Source organism: Chiloscyllium plagiosum, unplaced genomic scaffold, assembly GCF_037043375.1.
Source record: "Chiloscyllium plagiosum isolate Xiang-an unplaced genomic scaffold, Cpla_swu_hap1 HiC_scaffold_13, whole genome shotgun sequence".
NCBI lineage: Eukaryota > Metazoa > Chordata > Chondrichthyes > Orectolobiformes > Hemiscylliidae > Chiloscyllium > Chiloscyllium plagiosum.
The window spans coordinates 76,768,041-76,785,111 of NW_028270151.1; the positions used below are offsets into that span (position 1 = coordinate 76,768,041).

Sequence of the window (17,071 nt, forward strand, 5' to 3'; positions counted from 1 at the left end):
TCCCAGGAAGAGGGCATTGCCAGGCCATCATTTATTGCCCAGAGGGTAGTTAATTATCAACCACATTGTTGTGCATCTGGAGTCACATGGAGGCCAGAACAGGTAAGGATGGCAGTTTTCTTCCTTCATGGACATTAGTGAATGTCACTATATAGAGATTTATAAAATCATGAGGGGCATGGATAGGGTGAGTAGACAAGGTCATTTCCCCATGGTCTTCAAAAGTTTAAGGTGAGAGGAGAAAGATTTAAAAAGGGACCTAAAAGGCAAGTTTTTTCGCGCAGACCGTAGTGCATGTATGAAATGAGCTACCAGAGGAAGTGATGGAGTCTGTTACAGTTCCAACATTTAAAGGGCACATGGATGGGTATATGAATAGGAAGGGTTTAAAGGGATATGGGTCAAATGCTGGCAAATGGGACTAACTTAGGATATCTGGTTGGCATGGACGAGTTGGACCAAAGGGTCTGTTTCTGTACAGTACATCTCTATGACTCTAACTGAGAATAACAGATGAATTATCAGATCCATCTTTCTTTCAAAATGCACACCAGCCTCGCTACTCTAGTGCTTTAATGAAGAACATACATTTTCTTGTACTTTCAATAAGCTTGCATGGAAGTACCACATAAATATGAGTAAAAACACAAAAGTTAGAAAGGTTAATCAAGCCCCCTACTTCTCGAGAAAAATTACTGTTGTAGTTCAGATTTCCTTCCAGAAACTCAATCAGCCAAGTATTGGTAGAATATAAATATGTTCACTTTATACAAAGACTATAATTAATATTTTTTCTGTGTATTCACATTTTGGTAAATGCAATTCACACTACTGACTGCTCGTCACCTGGTTCCTAGATGACACTTGTACTTTATTTGCATATTCCATTATGTGACACACAACAGATTAGGCACAACAGATTTCTAGCCCCTTGTATTTCATGTTTTCTTTCCTCCTTTTATTCAATCATTCATGGGATGTGAGTGATATTGGCAAGACCAGCATTTATTGCCCACCCCCAATTTATTTTGAAGGTGAGTGTGAACTGGCTTCTTGAACCAAGCAGGTGATGTGTTGCAGCTGCACCCACAGTGTTGTTACAGATCTCAAGTTCCAAGATATACATGGTGGCCTTGAAAGAATGAGATATAGGAGCAGAATTAGGCCATTCAGCCAATCGAATCTGCTGTTCCATTTGATTAGGGCTGATATGTTTCCCAGTGCCATTTTCCTGTCTTCTCCCGATAACCTTTGATCTCCTTACTAATCAAGAACCTACCTACCTCTGTCTTAAAGACACTCAATGACTTGACCTGCACAAATGGCTATAGAGGTCATAAGTTCTGCAGATTCACCGCCCTCTGGTTGAAGAAATTCCTCCTCATCTCATTTCTAAAGGGTGTCCCTTCTCTCTGAGGCTTTGCCCTCAGGTCCTAGTCTCTCCTACTAGTGAAAACATCTTCTCCACATCCACTCTATCCAGGCCTCTTAATATTCTGTAAGTTTCAATGAGATTCCCCAATCCTTCTAAACTCTATTGAGTACAGACCAAGAGTTTTCAATCGTTCCTCATAGGAGAAGCCCTTGATCCCTGGGATTATTTTGAGAACTTCCTCCAGAGCCCTCCAATACCAGCCCTTAGATATTCTGAATGCATTCTGACCAAAGCCTTATACAGCTTCAGCAGTTCTTCTCTGCTCCTGTATTCTAGTGCTCTCGAAACTACATTTGCCTTCTAAACTGCCAATTGAACCTGCATGTTAATCTTAAGAGAATCTTGAACTAGGATCCCTAAGTCTCTTTGTGCTTCAGAGTTTTGAAGCCTTTCCCCTTTTACAAAATAGTTCATGTCTCTATACTTCCTACTAAAGTGCATAACCTCACACTTTCACTTATATTCCAACTGCCACTTCTTTGCCCACTGTCCGAGCCTCTGCAAGTCTTTCTGCGATCTCCACAGGAGATTTCAGGATCTGTCCCTCCTTTTATCTTTGCGTTCTCTGCCAATGTAGAAACAATATCCTCAATGGGAGTCTGCAGAAGGTCTTGGACGTGCCGCGAGAGTGGGCAAAGAAGTGGCAGGTGGAATACAATGTGGGAAAGTGTGGGAACTGATCTGCTCGCCTCACTCTGCACTGGATGCCCAAAGATCAACAGCCTAGTGCTGAAGTGCAACCAAAAACACAAAACAAGGATCTTTAGATAACTGAAAAGGGGGTGCACATGCCCACACCCAACATATACATGGAGTCTGCGGGCTCCACAGCACCACAAAACAAACAGTTGGGCTGGGAATCTGCAGTTACAAGGGCCTTCTGCACCCAACACCCTCCACCCAAGGGAAAGAGGGAAATCTCCCACATAGAGAGCCCTCCACTGGGGATCCCCACTGTCAAGGCATGTCCGGGCGTTGAACAAAGGAGAAGAGGTGGATGGTGTGTAGTCTGGACGTGGCACGCCATTTTTCATCTTCAAAGGATATAGAACAAACATTCCGGAGGTGGCCCAGATTGTGGGGGAGTACGAGATTCTGGAACCAATATGAAATTCTTTCCGAGTAGGGGTATGTGTAGACGCGATTTCAACGCATACCTGAGTATCTGCCAACTGGTGCACAATGTCGGGACCAAGCACACACGTCTTAAGCCACACAAAGGTCCAGATGGTATCACTGCTTTAAGAATTATAGAAGCAAGAATACCTGCAGCTTTTCATTTACAAGCGAGCCATCACCTTTTCCCCTCATCTGTCAAATAAAATTCTACTATTGTTTATCCAATTAAATTCCATTTAAAGCTGTGGACATTTATCCTGTTAGCACTGCATCTGCCCCAACATTTTAGATCTGATTCCGTCAAGCCTAGAATCATAGTCATCGCACTTAAAATTATCACCAACGGACTCAAAGCAAAGCTGCCTTATCTAATCCGCTGCTATCATACATACATCACAATTCAGACACTGATGTTATCAGCCTGCCTCAAGTCAAACCTTGTCTCCTTGTTCAAACATGTTGGAAGAACATTTCTCATTGATATCTAACTGCTAAATAGCTATAATTGTGTTGGACAAAATTACAAGCCCAAGCATTGTGGAAGAATGGATTCTGGACAGAGTTGTCTTTCACTTGGATGTAAAAGGGTAGGGCTATTTAAAATGCCTGTTGAATTTGTGATTGCACCCTTCCTGAATCAAAAGGTCTTTTTCATGCTGGACTGTTGTATAAGCACAGCAGGTCAGGCAGCATCCGAGGAGCAGGAGAATCGACGTTTCTGATGAAGGGCTTTTCCCTGAAACATCGATTCTCCTGCTCCATGGATACTGTCTGACCTGCTGTGCTTTTTCAGCACCACACTCTTGACTCTGATCTCCAGCATCTGCAGTCCTTATTTTCACCTGGACTATAGTATAAGGTGATGATTCTAAAGGAATTCAAGTTCATGATACATTAGCTCCCCCCAATTTGCTGACGTTTTCATCCACAGAATGTGTGACAAGGATTATGATATTAATGTTTGGAGGGATTTTATATATCTCTACCAATTGCCCAAATTACACGGAATCAAATACAGTTGTACTTATTGATATTATGCAATAAACTTTTTCTTATTAAAGATCAGTGTGTCTTCTTTTGATACTCTATGGTGAAGTGTCTTCTACTAATAATCACTAGATTGACCTAAGACAAACAAATCCAAAGGAAGGTTGTTGGCAGTGAGATACCATTGACCAGAAATTGAAGTCGACTTACTATATAAGTACAGTGGCTACTAGAGCAGGTCAGAGCTAGGAATACAGCAGTGAGTAATTCACCTTCTGACTCCCCGGTACCTGTCCACCATCATCAACGACCAAGTCAGTAGTGTGATAGAATGCTCACCACTTACTGGGATGAGTGCAGCTTCAATAACACTCAAGAAGCTTGCATCATCCAGAACAAACCAGTCCACTTGGTTTTTTTGTGCATGTGATGCCATTCGGTCATTCCAACACTGACACTCAATAGCAGCAGTGTGTACTACCTACAAGATGCAATGCGAAAATTTGCTAAAGCTCCTTATACAGCACCATGGTCTATTTTATCTAGAAGGGCAATGGCAGCAGATACATAGGAACACCACCACCTGCATGTTCCCTTCCAAGACACTCACTATCTTGACTTGGAAATATATTGCCTTTCCTTCACTGTGGCTGGTCAAAATCTTGAAATTCCCTCCCTAAGGGCATTTGTGTGTCTGTTTACAGCACATTGTCTGCAGAGGTTCAAGAAGGCAGCTCATCACCACCTAGGCCGACTAGGGATGGGCACTAAATGCTGGCCAGCCAGCAACATCCACCTCTCACGAGTGGCTTTTGAAAAAAGTCCTCAAACAATTTTTACCACGGACTAGTAAAGTTGTCATATACTTTAAGATAGTTTCCCAGATGTCCAATCCTACTATCAAATTCAGACTGATATTTCAGTGTAGTGTTACAGAAACACTTCATTATTACAGGCGCTGTTGAATGGTGATGTTGTTCAATCAATGCCTAATGTTGCAATGAATATACAAGTTTCTATGGCATCCTAAGAAGGATATGGGAATCCTCCTTTAATAAAGACCTTCACTAATCATCCTTGAGAGTTAGTTTTATATTAATAACATGGTAGCTTTGGTTGTAAAATATTAGAAAAGTTTAATAATGATGTAATTTTGTCAAAGCCAGGAATTTCCAGATAGTATAACTGCTTCAAGATTTACAGAAGCAAGAACAACTGTCGCCTTTAACATATAATCTAGCCAACGACTGCACCCTTTGCCTGTTAAATATCATTTGATAGAATAAAAAGGATATTCTGTTTGTGTTCAGATTTTTATTGGAAGGAATTCCCACATTGTCCTGTTTGACATTATTCCTTAAACAAACAACCACAGTTTTACTGATTCCAGTTTCATGGTTATTTATGGGATCTTGCTTTGCTGTTCCTGCTCACATCTATTCACCATCTTTATTAATAAAGTTGGAAATATACCAATAGATATATGTCAAATTTCATGATCCTATTCATGGAATAGAACTTAAGAAAGAAAACTTGCATCTTATATGTCATCAATGTATGATATCCCAAACCACTTCACAGCCAATTAAGAATTGTTAAAGTGCAGTCAGCATTACAATGCAGGTAAATGGAGCTGCCAGTTTGTGCACAGCCAAGCTCCCACAAACAACAGTGGGATAACTGATCACAAAGTTGTTTTAGAATGAGAAATGTGGCCTGGTAATACCTAAGGAACCAATGCTACAGAAGCCAGAAGTTTTCAGAATGGCAGACTTTTGGGCTTTGACCAGTTCCATCATGGGCCATGTGACACCCCATTGCCAGAAAGGATGCTAACCTGGGCATAACATATCATGTGACCCCTGAGCATGCTCCTTACCAGATCATGATATTAAACAGCCCTGCTGACTGGGTTGATAGGTATTTTTGAAAGTTAAATGACATAGCTCCAATGTGCGCTCTTGCTGCATTATGTATGCTTAAAGCTTGAATAGTGGGTTTGATATTGGACTCTGGAAAAAAAATGCATTAAAAATAAACTGGCTATTCATTGGAGATTCTGCTGTTTCCACAGGTGAAGTATTCCTGGGATCAGCTCATACTGAGTATTTGTCCTGGTGAGTATGTTGCTACATGAGACTAATTACACAGGTCTTGATAGACTTCCAGTTGCTCCCCTTTGAATTCCTGATCCTCCAATGAGGCAGTGCTATCATGTATTGACTATTGTTTTGAACATTTTGTCTCCTTAAGGCTACCATACACATGCACCCAGCAGTGGGAATCTACATAGAAAATAAAGGTATCCACATTTTTTATACAGTTCTCATTTAGAATTCTCATTAGTAAACTCGACTGCCAAAAACTTCATTATGATAAAAAGATGGTACACATATAAAATGATACTTCCAATGTGTTCAATTTTGGGAAGGTGTTTATCAATTTTTTTGAGACAACATTTTAATTGGGGATTTAGGAGAGACTTGGATATTGTATTCAAGGTGTTTAGGAACACATACACACACACACACACACACACACATATAGTAGTTATCCAATCAAAAAAGATTTCTCTCAGATCATTAGAGACAGAGTGCTTTCATTGGAAGGAACATGATCCCAGATCTTTGATCACACACTGTCACTGCATTGCTAATCTGTGTGGCATTACCAATACCAAATCTGTCACATTTTGTTGAACATTCAGAATAATTTTCTGTATTCCCACATTGGCAGAAATGCCTGTGATTTTTCAAAGTTAAATTGCAATCATGCAAGCTAAACTGTAACGGTCTTTCTTTTCCAATTTCGAGGTGGAGAATTAGAAATCTTTTGAGAAAAAAACACCTCATCAAAATAAGTGATAGCCAAAAGTGCACTTGTGTCCTATTTCATGTCCAAGAAATATGCAATATGCAAACTCATTGTCTTCTAATCCATTAAACAAGAAGCAAAACAAACAATTGATCCACAGCGCATGCAGTTGAAACAATTTACAACCAAATGCACCTTTGGTGATACTAAACATATTGAAGAGAAAATCAAATCACAAGTAATCAAAGCTTGTCTCAGCAGCACTGAAAACTGCACTTTGAGAAAGACAGAAAACTGGCAAAGCTGTTGGATTTAGCATGACCACTGTCGCATAAAGACTCCTGAGCTACTGAAGTTGAGGCTGCCATGTTCATCTCCTGTGAAAACCGTTCATGGCCTACATGTTGGAAAAACACCTACAGAGCAACACCACCATTTCAAAAAACTGCATTCCAAAAAATCCAAAGATTGTTTTCACGATACCAGTGCTTATCCACACCAAACAGAGCACCCTGATGGTGGTAAACAATGTAAAGCCTGTGGAGGGTTCAATCACTTTGTCCTTTCTTTTTCTCATCACCAAAATTAACTACAAAGATCAGTACCAACACAAGGGTGATACCGACAGCCCTCTGAAATGCTGTCTGAAGGGTGAAGATTTTTGTCAAAAAATTTCTTACATATAAAATTTATAAAAATATGTTCCAAAATATTTTAACTTGAATATTACACTATTTACAAATGAATTCAGCTTGTCTCCATACGGCACGTTCCACACAATACTGTTGTAGTAGTCTTAAAATGTATGAAATGTGTTCCTTATATCAGGTTTCAAGGTTGAAGACAAAACATTTCAGATTGGAAACTACCAAATTAGAAATAAAGTTTTCTGCCTTTACCTTGCTCTATGCTAAAGGTTTCATTCTGAGTTGCTTCATTACAGAGGGAGTGGCAGTAGTCTCACCTCCAGGTGACCTACATTCCTCACAACAGCACAGGTCTGCTGTGATTAGCAAGTTAGTCTCATTGCCACTTTGGTAGCAGGGAAGGAATCCTCTCTTTATCTGAAAAAGTCCTGTCACCCTATTCTAGTGCAGCTAATTATTGGCTCCACGCCACAACCTGAGGTAATGGGATGCAAGTTCCTAAGTCTTAAAAAGTGATCAGATTCCAAAACGCCATACTAGAGAATATTTCACCTCCTTAGCTGGGTGCAGCCAATCTTCCCCGCCACTAAGATATTGCCCCACTGACAAGGGTGCATCAGTGAGTAGGGACTCCTGATATAGCTCCCTCCTGTACTTTATCAGCATCTTCCCCACTGCATCCCCTCCAACAACTCCCACCCAGAGGGGAATAAGTGTGCCCTATAAAGCTCCTGCTGTTGACCACTGTGAAGGGGAGACAGATCACTAGGATCCTTCAGGCTGGCTGGTGAGTCCCGCTGAATTTATTTAGAAAAACTGCCCTACAATTCTATGATTGGCGACACCAAACATAAATGGAGATGATCCCAGTTGTAGACAAAATAACAACGACACATCATTTGTTTACACATAGGCAAGGTGTTCTGGATAGATGTTATATAACAAAAAAATTACTATTCACTATTATTGTTATTGATTCATGAATATTCTGTTTTAAAAATGGGCAGCAATGATTCTGTCACACAAGGTAACAATGCCATCACACTTTCCCAATGATCAAACTTGGAGTTCAGGATGGTTGATCATTTTTGACATTGTATATTGACTGTTTCATTTCCCTTCAATTGAACACTCAAAGCTTCATTCTTAACCATTTCATCCAATTTAAAAAGTTTAAAAGAGATTTACAGAATATCATAGAACCAGGAAATTAAAATCATCCAGCCTGTGTTCTATTTTTGTCACAAACAAGAGATGTTCCTCCTTTGAAGACCAGCTACCTGCTGACTCATCATTGCTGTCGAATAAGCTCAATTTCTGATCTGAAATACTCTGACCTCATTACAAACTGTTACAATTATGAGAGTTAACCATGATATGTTTGATTCACAGCTACCACTTCTTTCTCTGCCAATGTCTAACAGCTACTATTAGAGGGAAACGGAAATAGAATTTGACTCCCAGCTCATATGGACAACAAAGATGTCACACACTGCTTGTTGCTGGAGAGAAAGTTTTCTTGGTGTTTGAATCTGCATTCCTCCCTCAATTAAGTTAAATGGATGATCCGATTATTAACTCATTTGCCATTTGTGGCTTATTGTGTGTACAAGGTGATATTCAAGAGTAATCTAATGGTTGTACAGTGAGGCTGTCCAAAAGATGAGATAAAGCTCTGTATTTTGGTTCTATTTCTTTGTTCTTTGTGCAGCAAAGAATGCCTGTAGCAATTTAAAATTTGCAGTGATAGCTGAGTAATCAACAGTTGGCATAGATTTAGAATGAGAACATTCTGCCAGTCATTGTCACCCCAAGTGAATATTCAGGCTGGAAACAGCTCAGAGTCAAGCCTCCACACTGACGCTTAGTCCTGGAAGACTGAATTATGAGAAAGTGTCTTGAAACAAGATGACTCAGAAAGTGATATCATTGAGTTACATAGCATTTCAAATTAGTTATAAAGATAAAAATGAAAACTTGAATGATTCAGCCTTAAAAGGAAGCAACAGTAATGCAGGAACCTCATACAAATTAGATTGCTTACGGTGTGGAAACAGGCCCTTCGGCCCAACAAGTCCACACCGACCCACCAACACCTAACACCAAGGGCAATTTAGCATGGCCAATTCACCAGACCTGCACATCTTTGGACTGGTAGGAAACCGGAGCAAACCCGCACAGACACGAGAAGAATGTACAAACTCCACACAGTCAGCCGCCTGAGGTAGGGAATTGAACCCAGGTCTCTGACGCTGTGAGGCAGCAGTGCTAACTACTGTGTCACCGTGCCGCCCAAATGTGAATGATATTAAAGAGGATGAGGAAAACGTACTGCCTGGAAATCATGATTGTGTCAATTCAACTTGTGAAAAAGTAAACTTAAGACCAATTTATGAACATTATTTTCACAGAGGAGCAATGGTTGGCATGGAATTCTGAGAAAAGTAATGGAGGCAGAAAAGAATAAAAACAAGTTGCAGTCTGAAGAAGATGAACTTGTACATTTTTATGGATGGATAAGTTAAGTTCAACTTAATGACCTTCCTTATTCCAAGCCATCTTGTCAGTAAATCAACATAGGTATTTTCACAGTTTTCTCAAACAAACAGAGCAATTTCACATCTGGCTGCAGACATCTAAAGAATTCAAGCAAGCAGTCACGTGACAGGGATAAAAGAGAAAATGGGCAAATTAGAGAGCACAAAAAGTTTTTGTGCTAAGACAAAGGTAAATTATGTGAAGCACAGATATGAATGCATTTAAAGGGAGTCTTCTAACGTGTATGAGAGAAAGAGAGGAGTATGGGACTGTAGGGTACGATGGGCCCCAACGTACAAAAAGATACAGTGAGGAGTATAAACATTGGTTTAGATCAAAGGTCAGGTCAAATAAATGTTTCTGAGCTGTAGATTCCAAGCCCGGGTAAATATTATATGCATTTTAAAATTTAAATCAGCATTTTCTGCCTATTTCAGTTTTCAGCCGTTAATCTACAGAAATGCCTTCAGCTCATGGGGTGGAATCTTCCCAGCCCCTGAGCGATATGGGCATTGCTGGCAAGGTTGGAAAAATCTGGTGAGATCAGTAGGACTGAGGTTCTTGATGGAGAAAATAAAGTCTGAATCTCTGACCAAGTTTTGAACTGCGAGATGAGAATCTCAGTAGTGAGCAATGAAAGGTCTATTTGAATCAACTTGCATGCATTAAAAGGCCACTAATACCTAGGTAAAAACAATGACTGCAGATGCTGGAAACCAGATTCTGGATTAGTGCTGTCTGAACTGCTGTGCTCTTCCAGCACCACTAATCCAGCCACTAATACCTAGTCTAGCCTCGTTGACATGCAGTTTCCAACCCACTGGATAGAAACTGGTTGGTGGCAATATCCAGCAGAAAAGTTAAGTGGGTACCTGGCAATTCCAGTTGGAATTTACTCTTCCAATTCTCTGTTCTGGACAACAGTCCCCAGCATCTCAGGACACATCCCAAAGGCAGTGACTGCCCACAATCCTGGTCCACGAAGATGGATATCTGACATTTACCGCCTCTTTGCACCCGCCTGGCACATGGGGTGGCACCGTGGCTCAGTGGTTCGCACTGCTGCCTCAGAGTACCAGGGACCCTGGTTCAATTCCAGCCTCGGGTGACTGTCTGTATTGAGTTTGTGCATTCTCCCTGTGTCTGTGTGGGTTTCCTTTCCACAATCCAAAGATTGGTCATGCTAAATTGTCTATAGTGTTCAGGGATGTGTAGGTTAGGTACATTAGTCAGAGTAATAGAGCAGGGGAATGGGCTTGGGTGGAATGCTCTTTGAAAGGTCAGTGTGGACTTGTTGGGTTGAAGGAATTCTATGATTCTATCTCCCTGCACATAAAATGCACTGTCACCTTTCATTGTAATGCTGCTGCCAGGACACTTAGGACAGAACTAGACAAGCAGGACACGCAAGTGATAAGGACAGATAAGTGCAAATCTCAGGGCTCCTCAACAGCTTTCTTTGTGTTCAATCACTTTGTGAGTGTGTGTGTAATCATACCATCCATTGTGCTGCACTGTCACCCCATTGAGGTCAGGGAGGTTGTAACCAGTGGTTTTATTTCCATGTTCTCCAGTGCACTTTTGTTCACTTGCCCCACTTATAGCTATTTCTAACCATCCTGTTCAAATGTGGAACAGGTGGGACTTGAATCCAGGCCTCCTAAGCCAGATGAAGGGATGCCACAACACTACCGCAAGAGAAATCCCCCCCTCCCCCTCCCCCAACTACACTATAGAGTTGGCACTCAGGGGAGATGAAATCATAAATGGAAAAGTTGAAGCTCAGTTCTGCTAGGCTTGATACCATCAGAGAGCCCAAGGAAGAAAGGGACATGGAGTTTCAAGAGGACCCCTTGATTACCAGGCCAAGTCTGTGTCTTACTGTGCCAAGCATAACAGCTATTATCTTGCATTCCCAAGTGAATCATAAATGTTCATTGGAAATGGAAAATGACTGTGACACATCCAGAGTGGGTAGTGCTGTCTGAACACATGGAGTCTACTTGTGAGTGTGAAACCTTTCCATAGGGTAATTGCATTAATAGCACGAATGCTTTCATACTACAGGTCAAAGTCATCCATAATCACAGCAACTAACTAAGAAATGCATGCAGCATCCAACTGTGTGTGTGGGACACAAATCCTGGTCATATGCACTCTTGACCATGTCGTTGGTCATTGCAATTTGAAGATAATCATCACTGTGAAGCAGGAATAATCAGAGGTGACCTTAAACATGGTACCTGTAGGCCACAATTCACAATAACAATCAGAGATCTCAAAGGCTACGCAAGGGCATGGAGTTGAGTCTCTCTCACCTTGAACTGTATGTATTCACCTATGTGCTCTTGTGTGTAATGCTGTCTTTCTTGGATGATTTTGGGGCTGGGCACTAATGTGTCACATAGTTCAATTACAATTCTGTATTTGTATGATATGTATCCACTAAATTAGCATCCTTATATTCTTGTAGAGACACTCCGTAGCCCTCCTTGTAGGAGTCCATGTCTCACTATATGGTGGAATATTCTAAAACATCATTTCAGATGTGAATGCCGACTGCTCACATTATGAAGGAACTGTTCCTTTTGTTATATTCCACTGCTTCATTCCAAGCAGGACCAAATGGATCCAGTCACAGCAGGGGCTATTATCACTGTTGCTGTGACTGGATGCAATTTGTCCAGATCATACAACTTTATCTTGTTACCCTGTGATAAGGTCACAGTAGTGTAGATAATAAGCTGACTTCCCATAGACTCAGGGCAATATAGACTGCACACATCACTTTGATAGTGCCTTATCTAGTACAGTAGACTTCAACTTAAAAGAAATAGGTTTCATTCCAGCAAGTCATTAGTGATAACTGTTACAAGGTATGCTGGGATATATCCTTGAGAACTCTCTGTTCCTGCTTCATTGTTACTGGGAGACAGCCTTGGCTTAAGGGTCCTTATGCCACCCCCAACTGAGGCCAAGCATAGATACAGCGCATTCCATTCCTCAATGAGGGCCATGGTGGAGCAGATGAGAGATCCGCTGAAGATGTGATTCCGGTGCTTTTATCAGTCTGAGGGTAGGCCTTGTAGTACACTCCAGGCAGAGTATGCCACATAATCCTAGCATGCTGTGCTATGCAAAGCTGCAACAGGCAATGGAGGGATGTGATGGATTCTGAAGAGCTGGGAGAACTGTAGCAATCTTCCAAGGATGAGAATAAGAACATAGGGAAGGAAGAACATCAATTCTGTATGGCAGAGTACCACAATATCGAGTGCAACAAACCAAACAGGACACCTGGTATTAGTAGATGTGAACTGGGTAAAGTGATTGTGAATTTATTGCTACTCAAAAGGCAAGAGCTCCTTCGAAAGTAAACACAGCTTTTGTTTGTTTATTTTTTTCTTCACTTTTGCTGTGCTGGTGAGAAGAAAAAATGCACATATTCAACCATTTGAGTGCTTTCCAGTATGTTATACTCTGACATTAAATGATGAGAGGTGCACAGACCACTGGGAAAAGGGTAATGCTCCCTCAGTTCTAAGATGGGAGAATTCTAATCTGTGTAGCTTGGTTCTCAAGTAACAATAAATTTATGAATGTGCACTTGTTTTTGCAATGATGTGTCAGGCTCCATCTGTGCTCTTAAAAGCATATTTTTTGTTTCCTCTCCCACTATGTAGGGCAACTACTGGTTGGCAGTTGGTGGTCTGGTGCAAGACTGTGCTTAAACTTGGCACTGGTGCCAGGAACCTCAATGTCCCATCAGTGGCAAATACTTCCACTTCTGACAAGAGGGAAGATTCCACAAGCAAGAGGAGTGGTGCCTACTCATGAGGCACGCTGTAGAGAATAAGGTGAAAAAAAACTCATGAGGAATCATGGAAAGCAGCCCTTGATGAAACTCACCAAATCTCTGGTAAAATTCAGCCCATGCTATTTTTGCACTGGAAAGATGCCAACTTCATTGTATTAGACTGAATTAATTTCTCGTATGAAAGAGCAAAATAACTGCAAGTACAATGCAGCAGTATTTACCTCTGTCAGTTCTTTAGCCAAAATCTGTTCGCCAGCTGTTAAAATCAGTTTTATTTCTAACAGCTGCTCTGAATGTTGTAGCCTATGGCAACGATAATAGTTGTGTTCTAAAGGTGGTGTACACAACTGGGTCAGATGAATCTCAGCAGCCCTGCTACTTAACACAAACATGTTTAGTAACCCAGCTACTGAGAGTTCAGATTGAAGACAAATGTATGTGATTACAACATTTTTACATGGAAGAAATAGTCAAGGTGGTGTCAATCATTTTCAGTATGGAAACTGTTTTACATGTGGTGGAACCAATCACTACCAGCTAATGGTTGGGGTAGCGTGCTGCCACCAATCCTTCTTTCCAGACTGGGTCCAAGTGCCTTTCTGTTTGACAGTGGTAAAGGATGGGATCAACCCAGAATTAAGGGAAGCCAACTTAAGTCTGAGATGAGGAGGAACCTCTTCTCTGAGTGTTGACAATCTTTGGAACTCCTTGTCGCAGAGAGCTTTAGTGTGGAAAGAGTCCTTATTTACATTTAAGGCTGAAATAGATAGATCTTTGATCAGTACAGGAATCAAGGGTTCTGAGGAAAGGGAAGGAAAATGGAGAGCATCTGCTGTGATCTTATGCAATGGCTGAGCAGGCTTGAAGGGCTGAGTGGCCCACTCCTGTTCCTATTTCTTATGGTCTTATGAACCATTATTGAGTCTTAACAAGAAGAGGCACAAGTCTTAAAATTAGCCTGATAGCAATAGATGCATATTACATTAGCTAGTTAAAAAGAACTAAGACTATCAGGTCACAATGAGTCATTGGTCACCATTAGCACCACAGTCCAAACTCCCTTTTCCCATTCAGATTGTATAATATCAGGTTAAGCTCCAGTCAGTCTCGAACATTAATCCTTGCAGAAAGGTTACCTACTAACTGAAGTATTTGTGCTAATAGCAATAAAAACATTCTTATGAATGTTCAGATATAAAACATAATTTATAGAGTTAGAGACATCTAAATGGTGCCATTTCTAATGTATGACTTGGACTCACAGATGCTATGCAAATTAGTCAAACATGTTGCTCATATTAACATGAGGCTTTGGGTGAGAAGAGGCAACAGAGAAATCAGTGAATAGTGCAAAATATGCAAGCATTGGAAAAATGGCAGTTTAAAATTTAACATGAGTCTGTGAAAAATATAGTTTGTGGGAAGGAAAAGAATGGGTGGGTCATATGTTCTTTGAATGGTGTCAAAATAGCTAAGGATGAAGTCTGAAGAATCTTGGAACTCTCAGACTACTTGATACTCAACATAGCTAAAATCTCAAAACGGTTGTTTTAGAAAATGGTGATCAAAGTGTATAGTAGCTGGTTTCAGACCATGCCTTGAATATTGTCACTAGTGATGGTCAATAAGACACAAAAAAGACACTTTTAATCAGTGCATTATATTCAGAAGATTCCTGTCAAAGCTGAGTTATGAAGGAAGACTGAAGAAACTTCCAGAAAGAGCCTTCCAGCATCAAAAAGCAATGTCTGCATGGTACATTTACAAAAGTTTGTCTCATTGTAAAGGGTGTGAAAAAGACAAATCTTAAATATTGGATCGGATTGTGTATCTTTTTGTATGTGACAATAAATTACTCATAACTCATGAAAAATGTGAAAACAGGACTTGTCAAAGTAAATTCAGTACAGAGATCAACAAGTTCTTTCAACAACGTGTATTCAGTAAATGAATAGGCTTCCTTATGATAACTCTGGAATTGTTTAAAGGTGGTTGCAGATTCAAAGCATGTGCGAGTGAATGGGATTTAATTAGGGTTAAGATTTGGCTGTGTAATGTTTGCAGATTGCAGACGGGAACACTTCGTGAAAATTAGCATTCTGAAAAAAGGATTACCTTTGTTGGCCAGTCAGGGGAATACTCATGGCCGCTCATAGGCTGAACATTATGTTTAAAATCAGTTTGTTTCATAATTTACACAGGAGGCAGGTGCTGACAGGTCATGGTATTTTGAGTGAGGATTTACACATCAATGACTAGTTTTCAAAAAAAAAAGTTCTTGCCAAGTCCTCAGGCTCAAATGATTGAACAGCAAGTTAAAAATATTCTGCGAACAAATTGATTTGAGTTTCCCAAATTTTGTTAAATAGATTATCCATGCTCCAGGGACACATATAATCCACAAGCCATACCTGTGTATCCTATGACTGTTTCATAAATTGTAAACAAATGTAAAGTTTTATAGGCATTTGTGAATTGTGCCATGGCTTTGCACATATTAGAAAACATTTAGTGTTATTGTTGTATTATTGCACGGATTTCAGAAAGACATTGTATCTTGAAGACAGGGGGCTTTTACATCACTTGCACAACCCCAATCTTGCCTTTATCATTTCTTGTCTCTCCTTAAACTGCTTCAACAATTTAGGTCATCCCTCTGTATTGTGCTAATATCCTCAGTAACTAAGAGCCACTCATCCAACTTTTCCTGTTTCTATATGCACCCTCAGTTCATTAGTTTGGTTTTGAATATTATATGCATTGGATAATTAAAATAATCAGTTTTAACATTTTACTCTTTGTGACATCCAGTCTTTTCTGTTCATTTATCCTTAGATTTGTACTTGTTTTCCTGTTATGATTTGTTTATCATTTTCTGTATTAATATCTTTCTCTCTTGCCTTCTCTGTACACTTTGATTTACCAAGTTTTCCCAAATTTGACCCCTTGCCCTCACTAGTGGCTCATAAGCATACCAGCCCCAGCACAGTGCAGATGAAAGCTGCCTCAACAATACAGCCCCACTTTCCCCTGTATTGGTGCCTGTGCCCCACAAACCTGAACCCATTTGTCCCACAGTAGTATTGGAGCCTCACATCCAATCCATGGTGATCAAAACAAACCCAGGGAACATCACAACTGTTGAACGATTGCAAAGACTGAGGTGCCTGCCCTCCAAGTCCCCTTATCTGCCTCACTTACAGTCACACACTCCTGTATCTGAACACTGACCATATCGGAAGACCCTATCTGAAAAGGTGTGATTGCCTCCTGGTACAAAAAAAAATTCAGATAAATTTCCCCCTCCCTGATATATCACAACATCTCTTATTCAGCCTTCAGCTCAAATTGAGCCAAAGCTATTCAAACTTCAAACACACTCACTGGAACTGAAATTGTCCTGGACCAAACTGGCATCCAGGAACTCCCATACGCTACAGCTGTGACACATCCTACTATCCATCCACTTGGTCTGTTATTATTAACATGTTCCAATTCCAAACTTAATTATTTTATTCAAATTTGATACTTATTTACATTTTCAAATATTTTATTAATCTTACCATCAGTTGCTGTCCTGTTTTGAACCAGAAAAATAGATTAAACCATAGTCACTAAGCAGATATTCACTAAATAATTAGCTTCCTCTCCTGGCTGAAAAATTATAAAAGGCAAAAAGCAAAGAGCATGTTTTACCCTCCGCTCAAATCCCTT

At 40.4% G+C, this 17,071-nt stretch overlaps 1 protein-coding gene and 1 long non-coding RNA gene across 12 annotated transcripts in view; one reads left to right on the plus strand and one right to left on the minus strand.

Annotated features, from left to right (window-relative positions):
• The window catches only part of LOC122555779 (uncharacterized), a 46,219-nt gene extending 30,114 nt beyond the window's left edge, over nt 1-16,105 (plus strand). For 3 of the 4 annotated variants that reach the window (XR_015759218.1, XR_015759219.1, XR_015759221.1), the window contains 4 exons: nt 7-102; nt 5,616-5,658; nt 5,795-5,843; nt 8,395-16,105. This is a non-coding gene — a long non-coding RNA (uncharacterized LOC122555779). The remainder of the gene's footprint in view (nt 1-6; nt 103-5,615; nt 5,659-5,794; nt 5,844-8,394) is intronic. The other variant, XR_015759220.1, reaches the window with a different exon arrangement.
• amer3 (APC membrane recruitment protein 3) overlaps nt 1-17,071 on the minus strand; it is a 143,345-nt gene that overhangs the window by 12,591 nt on the left and 113,683 nt on the right. The window lies entirely within an intron of this gene.